The 14280-nt window shown below is 37.3% G+C and overlaps 1 protein-coding gene across 1 annotated transcript in view; it reads left to right on the plus strand.

Annotated features, from left to right (window-relative positions):
• Positions 1 to 14280, plus strand: part of LOC107041294 (lysine-specific histone demethylase 1A) — a 271727-nt gene that overhangs the window by 148709 nt on the left and 108738 nt on the right. The gene's annotated exons all lie outside the window — the stretch shown is intronic.

The following is a 14280-nucleotide window of genomic DNA, read 5'->3' on the forward strand; positions in this document are numbered from 1 at the left end:
CCCCCCGTGTGGAAATGTGGAATGACCGTCAGGTTCCGTTTCGGTCAGGTCAGACGCAAGCTAAAATGATCAAAAGTTATCTATCTAGTTGCAAATTGACCGTCATTGTTATTTCGGTCATTTTTTGAATTATTTTGTGAGAGATCGAGTGGAAAAGGTTTTAATAGAATTCAATTGTCATCATTTATTAGTTTAGTTATTTATTATTATCAGTGGCCCTGCTCTCGGTGATACACTGTTATTAGAAAAAATTGAAATTTCAGATTTCACTGAAAACTGAATTTTTATTCCAGAATTTTGAGAAGGATGATGATGAGAATTTTTCAATTTATTTGAATTTTCAAAAACATCAATATTCAGTGGCAAATTACCCTAAATTCTCAAATAATTGAAAATTGAAAAATATGGTTATCGGAATTTTCCGGTTTTCTATTAATTTTCAGAGAATAATTGAACTAAAATTTAGAGTTCCTATGGATTTTTCCCTGAAATTCAGAATTTTAAATAACAAAATTCCTTGAAATTTCAGTGGATCTTGAATGTGGTAAAAATTTCGAAAAATGTACTGGTAATTTCATCTAAAAGCAATTTTAGCTGTATTTCTAGACTTTAAAAATTTTCATTTGAATTTTCCGTGCCACATCCCAGAAATTTTTATCGTACTCAATTTCTTACCATTGGAAAATCAAATATTGCATTGGTTTTCTGTTCGACTGATCTGAAATCAATAAAATACTTGATTTTCCGGCTCAATTCTTCTAGAAAAATTCAAAAAATCAGGAAAATTCGGGGAAAATGAAAAATTAGTGTCATTTCGTTTTTCAAACTTCATATTCCATTGAAAATTCGATGAAGTTGTGAAATTTCCACCCTACTCCCACTGATAACTCATGAATTTCCTTGAAAACTTGAAATTTCATAACCATTTTCACCCTAAATCGGATTCAATGTCGCTCTCATAAAAATTACCGCCCTATTTTCCATGAAGTTTCAAAAAATTCCTAACAGTGTAGCTGGACTAGTACTCGAAACTGGCAGGTCTTCTGTATAGACGGAAAGTGACGCTCACGATTTATTCTGTCACTTCATGCATACGGCCAATCGTCATTTTCTCCTGACCATACGCTCCGCTTCCCGCCGCGATAATTACCCTTCATCGACGTTTACTTGACCGATCACGTTTGTCCCTCGCATCTCCACCCCAGCGAACCCTGTTGAAATCATCAACCTTGTAATTTTAATAAAGCCCGCGTCAATCGCTCCCCTCGACTCCCAGAAGAGGAATGAATAAATAAACGAAGCAGAGTCCCCTGTTTTAAATTCCCTCGGCCCACGCAGCGTGTACACTTTACCTCTTGAACTCGCACGAGACTTATCACCTCTGTGCTGTCCCTAGGGGGGCTGTGCCCCCTTCTCCTGTCTGGCACCAGTGAACAAACGCTTCGGCAATATGGATTACACCGGTGTGCTCACCCACACACACCTCCAAACTCACGCATTCGACGAGAGACGACGAAATGAATTGAGATGGTCGCGCGAGAATGGCGATGGTAGGGGAAGCACGAACCCCCCATTTCCCCCCCTGTATCCTTTGGTGTCTGCCTCATCCATAACGCTCGCCTCACCTTCACGGTTATGTGTGGGAATGGGAATGGAATTGTTCGCGAAAGAAGAGGCGAATGGCTGGGAGAGGGGCTTTTGATGCTGGAGGCCAATATCTGTGTTTACCGTGCCTGGAAACCGCTGCGACTTGAGCATGGGGATCCCCTAGACCCCTCGCATCCCACCATATCCTCTATCCGTTCATCCACTGGGATGGACCAACAAAGTTGAAGTATTTCTCGGTCGGTCCCCCTTTTTCCCCTATATAACGCTACAAGCACCGGCCGATCTCTGGGGGCTATTATCACAAATTGGCGGATAGCGTTTTCAAGAGTCGTGATATCGTAAATCGCGAAGTGGCTCTCTCTGGTATCAGGTCAACATCTCAATACTTGTTGCCCCGTTGGCCACCTATGGACGAGTCTGGTGTGTGTATATCACATGGGGGAATGATGGGGGAATCAGTCAGCGAGGGGAGGGCAGGGGATGAAGTGGAATTCCGAGTCTTCTATAAAATCCCCCCCCCCCCGCCCCCCTCCACTGAAGACTAAATCATAGCCTCTCTCATGATTTAACGAGATAAACCACAGTGACCAGTCCAAATACCCGGAAGATTATACATCATAGCAACGAGATGTTTTATACTTGCTTGAACAGGATAAGCGTATGTATACAGGAGAGTTGGTGAAAAAGGAGGAGGAGGAGGGCGAGCCCCTTCCACTGGATCTGCTGGGCGCATTCAATGACGATGGAAATCATGGCGAGTAGAACGTCAGTTATAATCAGCGGCGGGGCATAAATTAGTTATCAATGAGATACATATGCGGTAATGATCGGTAACGAATGGGGATTTTTTGGTTTGGCTGCGTTGGCGGTGAACGGGAGAATATTCATGCGGGGGGTGAAGGCAGTTACATGACGGCGGAGGGTTTTGATAATGGCAACATGCGCATTTCTGATTTGAAAATTGTAGTGCGGAGACCAGGGTCTTGTTGTCTCAAATCCCGGCCGGGTAGAATGGTGCGATCTAACCATTTAAAGTCTTGATCATCATCGCAGTATACCCTAACCGGGTCGAAGCGATGTAAAATAACGATAGAAGAAAAGACTAGGGTCTTGGATGGGTCTTATTTAAGGAGGTTCAGATTGTTATAAATTTTTTGAAAATTAAGCAATAGTTGGACGTTAATGCTCAATGTTGTAAATTTGAATTCAATTCAAGATTGAATCAAATTGAATTTTCAAATTATTCAATAATTTTCGTTATCATNAAAACCCCCCCCCCCCCCTCCGCTGAAGACTAAATCATAGCCTCTCTCATGATTTAACGAGATAAACCACAGTGACCAGTCCAAATACCCGGAAGATTATACATCATAGCAACGAGATGTTTTATACTTGCTTGAACAGGATAAGCGTATGTATACAGGAGAGTTGGTGAAAAAGGAGGAGGAGGAGGGCGAGCCCCTTCCACTGGATCTGCTGGGCGCATTCAATGACGATGGAAATCATGGCGAGTAGAACGTCAGTTATAATCAGCGGCGGGGCATAAATTAGTTATCAATGAGATACATATGCGGTAATGATCGGTAACGAATGGGGATTTTTTGGTTTGGCTGCGTTGGCGGTGAACGGGAGAATATTCATGCGGGGGGTGAAGGCAGTTACATGACGGCGGAGGGTTTTGATAATGGCAACATGCGCATTTCTGATTTGAAAATTGTAGTGCGGAGACCAGGGTCTTGTTGTCTCAAATCCCGGCCGGGTAGAATGGTGCGATCTAACCATTTAAAGTCTTGATCATCATCGCAGTATACCCTAACCGGGTCGAAGCGATGTAAAATAACGATAGAAGAAAAGACTAGGGTCTTGGATGGGTCTTATTTAAGGAGGTTCAGATTGTTATAAATTTTTTGAAAATTAAGCAATAGTTGGACGTTAATGCTCAATGTTGTAAATTTGAATTCAATTCAAGATTGAATCAAATTGAATTTTCAAATTATTCAATAATTTTCGTTATCATGTAGACCTGAAAATTGAAATTCCATTGAATATTCCAGAATTCAACAGATTTTTCGATAATAAAATACAGGAAAATCTCGTGTAAATGAGTAATTGTTAAAAATTTCAAGATGTTTTACTTGAAATTTAGGAGTAATTTTCCAACGGTGCAAGTACTTTGGCTATTTTTTCTCCAGTAAAATGATTTTCTATTTTTGTAGTCTAACATCAGAGCTTTCAGTTGAGCTCTATTTGACCATAAGTTTCCGAACATCTTGCTATTGTTTTATTATTTAAACTTTGCAGGTATGAATTTGAATCTCGATATTGAACCGTTAAAAAACCTTTCAAAAATATTAAAAAAATTAGAAAGTTTACTTTTCGAGGAAGATTGATGAACTAATTTAAAAATTGCAATTTTTAAAAATTACGACCATTTTCTGTAAATAATTTATAAACAATCAATTTTCCACCATAAAAATCATTTGTTCCGAATCGTAACAAATTTATCAATAATTAATAATGTAATTATCGATAATTTAAACCAGTTCAATTATTTATCTACAAACAAAGGGTGTTCAAAACAATAATAATTGCAAAATGTAATTTGAATGACGCTGAATATTTATGATTTTTTTTCAAATTTTTCTCACACAATTTAATTGAGAAATTTAATGATTAAAAATGGCTGAATCAATAGTGTGGTCTGTACCAAACTGTAAAATATATTTGGATACCCTTAAGGCCACAGACTCGGAAATTTGCCACTGTGTCTGTAGCTTCGTAATCACAGAATTTTTGATTGTCTTCAAACAAGACATTGTCATCTAAAAAAAAAGTGACGAGTAACCAAGACATTTTCATAATGTTTCGGACTCTAAGTCAACAGCAGTAGGATTGATGGGCGATCCCCTTCTACTAAATTTGCTGGGTACATTCAATGCCATTCGAGATTATCGCGAGTAAAATGATGAACAGATGGATAACCCAGACAGTTCCATAATATTTCGGAATTCAAGTCGCCAGAAGTCTTCCACTGGATTTTCTGGATGCATTCAATAACCTCAGAGATCATGGCGAGTCCAACGACAGTTATAATCAGCGTCGGTGGTAAATTAGTTATCAATGAGATACGCATGCGGTAATGATCGGCAAGAAATAGGGATTTTTTATTTTGGTATCGTCGATGATGAACGATAGAATATTCATGCATGTGCATGGTGAAGGCAGTTACAGGACTGTGTACGGTTATAATAATGGGGACATGCGCATAACGTCGTGTTACTGATAGCAATCAGTCGTATGGACTAATATCCCTCAAGGTTATTATACGCTATAGTCGGGATAATTGTATCCTGATATAGATTTCGAAAGTTCTTGGGGTTCTCGGGTGTGTGAGCGGTCTTATCTTATTCTGTGAGCGTGTCATTCCGCTTTTAATCGATGCAGTTTTTCCTCTCCGTGTTTTTGCGGAGATTATGCGCACGTGATAGATTGGATTGCCATTTTAGTCTCAGGTTTCGACTACATTGCGGTAGTCTGATACTTTACATCGGGGAAACAGTGGTATGGGGTGTAGAGTATACTTTGATTACCGGGGGTTTCTGATAATTGTGATGAGATCATGGGGGATTTCTACAAACTAACGGTGGAATGGTTGTATCTCGGTTCTGGGGAACAATGAAATTACATAGGGTTACGTGATTTCTGGGAGAGTATGTTTGGTCAACACGCGAGGCGATTCTCAGACATGTTAAAACGAGTTTTTCGAGTCAACACGGAGGATGAGAGTTCTTGAATGGAGGATATTGGTTTTCGCGTTTATTTGTGAGTTGGAGGAGCAATTAATCTCGTTAAATTAAAAGCTCGTTATCTCTATGACTGAATTTTTGAATGTCTTCAAGTAAGACATTGTCATCTAAGAATTAGGCGATGGATAAGCAAGGCGTTTTCATAATATTCAATTTGGAATTTAAGTCAACTCGAAATTTCAAGAAAAGAGCATTTCCGGGATATTTTGGAAGCCTTTTGTAAGACCATTAACAGAGCGTTGAGAAGTAGGATTCATCCATGACCGAACAGGAGAAATAATTAGCTTCAGAATAACTATTAATTTCAGAACAATACTCCATAAAACAAATCACACAAAAAAGAATTATTTTCTGGAAATTGTCAGTGATTTTCAGGAACATGTCCTTGATTTTCCGAGATATGTCCCTGATTTTTAGGAATTTATCATCAATTATTGAACGTCAGTGACATTTCTTTGTAAATCAGTGATAATGTCACTACAAAGTACCCTCTGAATTTCACAACCGCAAATCCCTAACAATTTCAGATGAATTCCTAAAAATTATGGATCAATCATTGAAAATCAGTGACATGTCCCTGAAAATCATAACATTTTTTATCTCCACACAGCTCAAAGTCCAAACACTTCCGGTATTCCAACAACCAACAACCCACAAATTCCAATACCCACCAACAATCAGCAATGTGCGAATTCCCCGAGAATTCTTTTCACACCAGCTAATCCACAAGGTTAGCGTGTAAACCACATTTTCCTCTTTTCCCCTCGACCCTGCCGGAGTTACAAATCTCGCTATTGTTCAGTACACCCGAGTGGTATGAGCGCTTGAGTGAGGGAGGGGTTAAACTGAAGGAAGAAAGAGAGAGAGGAGGTGAAACCCACACGCGTGACGCCCACGACGAAGCTCGCTAACACGAACCCATAAGAGCCCAACGACTCTTGTACGTCATGGATGACATCTCAAAGGTCGCATCTTTTGTAGCTGTGTGTGCCCGAAATATGTCCGGTGCACTCAGGCTCTTGATTGTATAAAAACTGCCGTGAGAGGAGGCAGCGGGCCAATGTACGACAGATATAAATAATAATAAAAATAATGCAAACAGGGACAAAGAGAGGTGACCAAAGGAAAAAAAAAGAAGTGAAAAGAAGAATGTAGAAATCAAGGTGGCATGAACTTGGACATATATTCGGCGCGTATTCCGGTTATAACGGTAAATGAAATGTATTCCTTCACGGAAGCAAGCGTGAATTCATTACTTATATCTTTTCAAGTCCACCTTCTTCTTTTTTTACTCGATTATTGCTTCGTGATTCAATTCACCACTGCACTCCCTTCTCCCCTCTCCCAGCCACCACCACCTCTCCCACTCTCAATCGATTTATCGAGCTGGATCGATAACGATCGAGTGCGAACGAGAGTTGGTGTCCACTTCATTAGTGTCTCGATCGCCGAATGCGTGGCACAAAGAGACGTTAAATCAGATATTGACAGGTTCTAGATGCTGGATATAATGTGATCTCAAAGTTGAATGGTCTAGTATGAGTAATATTTAGATTGGAGGTCAGATTTATTCAGTATGATTACAAAAGCAGTTGTAAGTGCTCCACGCTCTGTTGCATACGCCCGCGAGTCTGCGTGCCAGGTTTATCAGAAAAAAGGGACATGGGTGGGACAGTCGTACTGAAAAAATGGGGAATATATCACTTGATGATTTTAAATATTAATATCCTTTTTGATGGTGATGAGAATTCTGGACAGAGAAAAAACCAGCGATTGTCGCAATTGTACATTGTGTTACGAATGCATAAAGGAGTTTTTTCTGCACGTGTGCATAACATACGACTTTTCTGATAATTCCATTTGAATTCCATTTAGGAGTAGGAAAATAAAATTACAGATTTCACAAAAATATAAGAAATTTTATGAAATTGTATGAAATTTTATTTTTTTTAACAGTGGAAAGGTGAAAATCGTGCAGAACTTACTTGAATTTTCAGTGAAAACATGAAACATGAATGACCAAATTACTCGGAGTTTTCAAATAATTGAACATTCAAGAATGCAATTTTTTTCCCTGATTTTTATCAATTTTTATGGAATAATTAAACTGAAATTCATGGTTCCCATTGATTTTTCCATAAAGTTTTGAATTTTCAATGATGAAATTCCTTGAAATGTCAGTGGAATTATAACGTCATGAAAACATTCAAGAGGTGTACCAGAAAGTTCAGTCAATAATTTTTAACAGCGAAAGTCTAGAGATTTTATTTCGCACGACTTCTACATTTATTAAATCCAAAATCCCTAGACTCGTGATTCACTGGGCAAGAAATGCTCACTTAATCGTGAAGTGTTCATATCCAAGTCATGAACATTCGTCTGACGAAATTAGTTATGCGATATTAGGTAGTTTTTCTCTCAGTGTATATTCCTAAAGCTCGCAAGCTCGTTTGTGCCGTTAATCTTGTGAGAACCTTTTCAGGTTGCTCGGTAGTTCGACTTGCTTATCCCGAAAGAGAGCCCAGAGGGGATTGGCAATCGATCGGGCATGAAATCCCGAGGAAAAAAGAATGACGAAAGAGCAGACATCGTGCTACACTTTTCACCAAATCCCCATGAAAGCTTTTACATTTCACTGTGGCCAGTCCATTCCCGGAATTTTCACTGAATTCATTTGATATTTGGTGTTTCGAATACAAATAGCCCGACTCGGTACTCTATATTTGGTATGTTAACGGTTTCTCGATTGCAACAAATCACATATACTCTGTCCCCAATACCTGGTAGTTGTTGAGTCGGTGAAGCATGCATCAAGATGCTAATGGTTCCTTCCAGATTAAACAGCGCCGATGTCAGGGCCGTGACAGGACTTTTATCTCAATTGCATGACTTTATAATAGGGAGAGAATGATATGTGAGATATAGTAATGTAACAAATAGAAATCCGTTACGAGTTATGTGTTGCATTGTGGGTTATGTGGATGGTTGTAGGAAGTTTTAAGGATCGGTACATGGGGCTTACATGGCTCGTGCGAGCGTATGCACACACAGCAGCTGCAGGTAGGCATGCGGGTGGCATTGACTCGTTTGTTTTAGATGCTAGTGCAGAGTTTTGTTGCTGAGCACTGGCTGCAGATGAGACTTCTTGGGTAGTGAGGTACTTTTGGGTATTTGGGTTGGGTTAACTGGTGTGAACGGAGGATCGCTTGCAAGTGTTCGTGTTTGCGGAGGTGAAAAATTTGTAGTTTTCAGAGGTAATATCACAATTTGAGAAATGCTGTACGCTGTTAGAAAATTAGCCCCGACATTTCAAGTGAACAGTCTTGACATTTTTAACAATCACTCATTCACACGAAATTTTCATGTATTTTCTTATTGAAAAATCAGTTGAATAGTGGAGTATTGCAATGGAATTGCAATTTTCAGGTCCACGTGAAAATGAGAATTATTAAATAATTTGAAAATTCAAGCAACAATTTCCCTGAATTTTCAATCCACTGAAAATTCAGTTGGAGGTGATGTTCGATTTCCGCAATGAATCTGCAAATTCTTGATGTCATTGAAATATCAGTGATAAAACCTGAATGAGAGCTTCCATGAACAATTTTATCTTAAATTGAATTCAAATTCACAACATCGACAATATAAGTGCAACTATTGCTTAATTTTCAAAAAAAATTGAACAGTGTAGTAATGAATCTTGAAAAAATGTGGATTTTATATATTTTGTCCTCAATTTGACAATTCTTTCCTTTGAAACACACGAAAATGGTTTAACCTGCAGCGATTTTTGTGTTGAATCACACTTTCTATTTTAAAAGTGAGAACTAATCGAATTAATTAAATTATTGCATTTTCAGTAACAATTATTTTGTTGATGATGTTTATTTATAATTTATAATTCAGTTATCTCTTTGAACATAGCATTCTGTTGTTTTTAAAATAATAATACAATGGGAATGAAGATGACAATTAGAGTAAAAAAAAGTCATTCATTTTCTGCTGATTTTTCATCAAATCGTGAATTTTCAATTACGAAATTCTTTGCAATTTCAGTGGAACTCTCATATGATAAAAATTTCCAAAAGATGTACCGGAACAAATGTCTTAAAGTTGATAACCTAAATTCGAAAAAATTCCGAAAGCCCATCATCAAGTTGCTCATTAATCCACATATCTACGTCTAATCCCTCAAATGAAGACGTTCCCGAGACATTAGTTTCCACAGTGAACTTGTTACATTCCGCAGGTGGAGTCCATCGACCCGTCGGTATTACTTAACCCTCATTGACGATTCAAATTGGCACTGAGGAATGTCCAGCTCAAACCAAAGTGTAAACCCGATAAATTAAGTATTCAAGTTCTGAAAGAGGCCCCACTGATCGTTGAATAATTGGTGTGAATCATGAGCTGTCAGTTTTCTGAATGAGCCAATGAAGTGATTTTCAAGTAGATGGACGGTGGTACGAGGGCCCCCTCGAAGTTGACTCGTCACTCGTGATGACAACAAATACAGCTACCTCGTTATCCAATAATTCGATTATTCACGCGCGACCGCTTGTCTGGCGAAACTATTCCAAAGGACGGTGCGGGGGGGGGGGGGGGAATAGCATTTGAAGGCATAATGCGGATGAATGAGAGATGAAGGTGGTGATGAGGGAGGAGGAGCACACCTTTCACTTTGCCTATTGTCCCAATAACACTTCTAGAATACACGGAGAAATAAGCGATCCATTGTTCGATGACTGCGGGGAGTCGAGTGTTGCAGCACGTAGCAGGTTTTCATGGTGCGACAGTTAACAACGCTGGATGATGCGGCAAACGCTCACCGAAACTTCCCAATGGAGTTATTATATTAACCAAGTTGGTCTAGATGGTGGCGATAAGCTTGTCGGTTAGTAGTTGGATCAATAGATGGAATGAAATTGCAATGATTCGATTCTGCTTTTATTTGGATTGGGATTTGTGTGATATCATCGGGCAGCGCGTGGGTCAAGTGATCGATCAGAAGTAACAAACAGCATTGAGTTTGAAACATTGGGAAACTCCGGATTTTTATTTGTCGGTCGTAATTTATTTCAGCATTGTTTTCCAGAAAAACAAGACAATGTAATGTGAATGAAGTGAATTATTGGAGTAGGAAAAAAAGTCTTATTTTCTGTTGATTTTTTTCACCACATTGCCAATTTTCAATTACGAAATTTCTTGCAATTTCAGTGGAACTTTTATTTTTTGATGAAAATTTTCAAGAAACTCTGAAAATGTTTTGCCTGCCATAAAGTTATTAATTTAGGCGCTTATCTATGTTTAATTTGTCAAGTGATCGATCGCGAAAAACAGACAGTATTGATTTTGAAACATTGGGAAATTGCGGATTTTTGTTTGGCCGTTGTAATTTATATTTCGGCATTGTTTTCCAGAAAAACAAGACAACGGGATGTGAATGAAGTGAATTATTGGAGTAGGAAAAAACGTCATTCATTTTCCGTCGATTTTTTTCAGCAAATTGTCAATTTTCAATTAATAAATTTCTTGGAATTTCAATGGAACTGTTATCTGATGAAAATTTCCAAGAAACTGAAAATTTAAATGCAATCGACGTTCTCGACGATAATTTAAATAATTTGAGAATAGAGAACAGTTTTTTTTCAGAATAAAAATGCACCTGAAGAGGAATGCTTTGTGCATTCGAAACGTTGTGAATTTAACAAGTTAAATTTTTCATGTTGATTACTGCTGTTGACTGAAACATGGCCCAGAAGAGTTTAAAAATTCTGAAAATGTTTTACCTGTCATAAAGTTACTAATTCAAATTAAACCGTCGGCGAGAGACTAGTTATCACAGCGAACTTGTTACATTCCGCGAGTGGTGTCCAACGACCCGTCGGTATCACTCAATTCTCATCAATAAAAGGAATAGACTGGCAATGATTCCGATTTTGATTTTATTTAAAAATTGATTTTAAAAGAATAGGATTCAATGGATTTTTATTTGTCAGTCGTAGTTTATATTTCATTTTTTTCCCAGAAAAACAAGACAATGGAATGTAAATGAAGTGGAAAATTGCCGTACAAAAAAAGATATTCATTTTCCATTGATTTTTTAAATCAAATAGTCAATTTTCAATTACGACATTTCTTGCAACGTCAGTGCAACTGTTATACGATGAAAATTTCCAAGAAATGTGGCGAAAATGTCAGCTAAAATGTTCTTTAATTTCTATAATTTCTGTAATTTCAATTTGAAATTAACGGAGAGCAATTGTCTTAATGTTGATAACTGGAATTTCAAGAAATGCTGAAAATGTCTTGCCTCTCATAAAGTTACTCATTGAGACACCTATCTACGTTTAATTTGTCAAATTAAGACGTCGTCGAGAGACTAGTCACCGCAGCGAACTTGTTACATTCCGCAAGTGGTGTCCAACGACCCGCCGGTATCACTCAATTCTCATCAATAGAAGGAATGAAATTGCAATGATTCCCATTCTGCTTCTAGCATTTGCATTGGGCTTTGTGTGATATCATCGGGCAGCTCACGGGTCACGTGATCGATGAGAAATAGCAAACAGCATTGATTTTAAAACATTGGGAAACAGTGGATTTTTATTTGTAATTCGCAATTTATATTTTATTTTTTTCCCAAAAAAACAAGGCACTGTGATGCAAATGAAGTGGAAAATTGCAGTAGGAAAAAAAAACCATTCATTTTCTATTGATTTTATTCATCAAATTGTCAATTTGCAATTACGAAATTCCTTGCAATTTCAATGGAACTGTTATATGAGAAAAATTTCCAACAGACGTACTGGATATTTCGGCCAAAAATTTATTTAATTGCTTTCATTTTAAATTACCACAGAACAAATGTCTGGAACACAGAAATTTTTTGAAATTTCAGTCTCAGAGTCATCTGAATTCAATTTCAAATGAAAGGTTCTAAAAAAGTTCTCATTCATCTTGAAAATTCAAGAAAATTGAGTTTTTGATGTTGAACGATCATTAACTTTTCAATGAAGTCGTGAATTTCCAAACTTTATCATGAAAATTCAATATCATATACAGTTCAATTTTCAAAGATTCAGAATTTAAAAAAGTAGGTGCCTGAATTTTCAGAATTTTCAAGGGTTTTCAGTGCCGTCTGGTAATGTCTGGCCTATCATAGATTTACTCATTGAGACACCTGTTCGCATTTAATTTGTCAAATTAAGACGTCGTCGAGAGTCTAGTTACCGCAGCGAACTTGTTACATTCCGCAAGTGGTGTCCAACGACCCGCCGGTATCACTCAATTCTCATCAATAGAAGGAATGAAATTGCAATGATTCCCATTCTGCTTCTAGCATTTGCATTGGGCTTTGTGTGATATCATCGGGCAGCTCACGGGTCACGTGATCGATGAGAAATAGCAAACAGCATTGATTTTAAAACATTGGGAAACAGTGGATTTTTATTTGTAATTCGCAATTTATATTTTATTTTTTTCCCAAAAAAACAAGGCACTGTGATGCAAATGAAGTGGAAAATTGCAGTAGGAAAAAAAACCATTCATTTTCTATTGATTTTATTCATCAAATTGTCAATTTGCAATTACGAAATTCCTTGCAATTTCAATGGAACTTTTATATGAGAAAAATTTCCAAGAGACGTACTGGATATTTCGGCCAAAAATTTATTTAATTGCTTTCATTTTAAATTACCACAGAACAAATGTCTGGAACACAGAAATTTTTTGAAATTTCAGTCTCAGAGTCATCTGAATTCAATTTCAAATGAAAGGTTCTAAAAAAGTTCTCATTCATCTTGAAAATTCAAGAAAATTGAGTTTTTGATGTTGAACGATCATTAACTTTTCAATGAAGTCGTGAATTTCCAAACTTTATCATGAAAATTCAATATCATATACAGTTCAATTTTCAAAGATTCAGAATTTAAAAAAGTAGGTGCCTGAATTTTCAGAATTTTCAAGGGTTTTCAGTGCCGTCTGGTAATGTCTGGCCTATCATAGATTTACTCATTGAGACACCTGTTCGCATTTAATTTGTCAAATTAAGACGTCGTCGAGAGTCTAGTTACCGCAGCGAACTTGTTACATTCCGCAAGTGGTGTCCAACGACCCGCCGGTATCACTCAATTCTCATCAATAGAAGGAATGAAATTGCAATGATTCCCATTCTGCTTCTAGCATTTGCATTGGGCTTTGTGTGATATCATCGGGCAGCTCACGGGTCACGTGATCGATGAGAAATAGCAAACAGCATTGATTTTAAAACATTGGGAAACAGTGGATTTTTATTTGTAATTCGCAATTTATATTTTATTTTTTTCCCAAAAAAACAAGGCACTGTGATGCAAATGAAGTGGAAAATTGCAGTAGGAAAAAAAAACCATTCATTTTCTATTGATTTTATTCATCAAATTGTCAATTTGCAATTACGAAATTCCTTGCAATTTCAATGGAACTGTTATATGAGAAAAATTTCCAACAGACGTACTGGATATTTCGGCCAAAAATTTATTTAATTGCTTTCATTTTAAATTACCACAGAACAAATGTCTGGAACACAGAAATTTTTTGAAATTTCAGTCTCAGAGTCATCTGAATTCAATTTCAAATGAAAGGTTCTAAAAAAGTTCTCATTCATCTTGAAAATTCAAGAAAATTGAGTTTTTGATGTTGAACGATCATTAACTTTTCAATGAAGTCGTGAATTTCCAAACTTTATCATGAAAATTCAATATCATATACAGTTCAATTTTCAATAGATTCAGAATTTAAAAAAGTAGGTGCCTGAATTTTCAGAATTTTCAAGGGTTTTCAGTGCCGTCTCGTAATGTCGGGCCTATCATAGATTTACTCATTGAGA

This window comes from Diachasma alloeum, unplaced genomic scaffold, assembly GCF_001412515.2.
Source record: "Diachasma alloeum isolate Michigan unplaced genomic scaffold, Dall2.0 Dall_scaffold_00360, whole genome shotgun sequence".
Lineage (NCBI taxonomy): Eukaryota > Metazoa > Arthropoda > Insecta > Hymenoptera > Braconidae > Diachasma > Diachasma alloeum.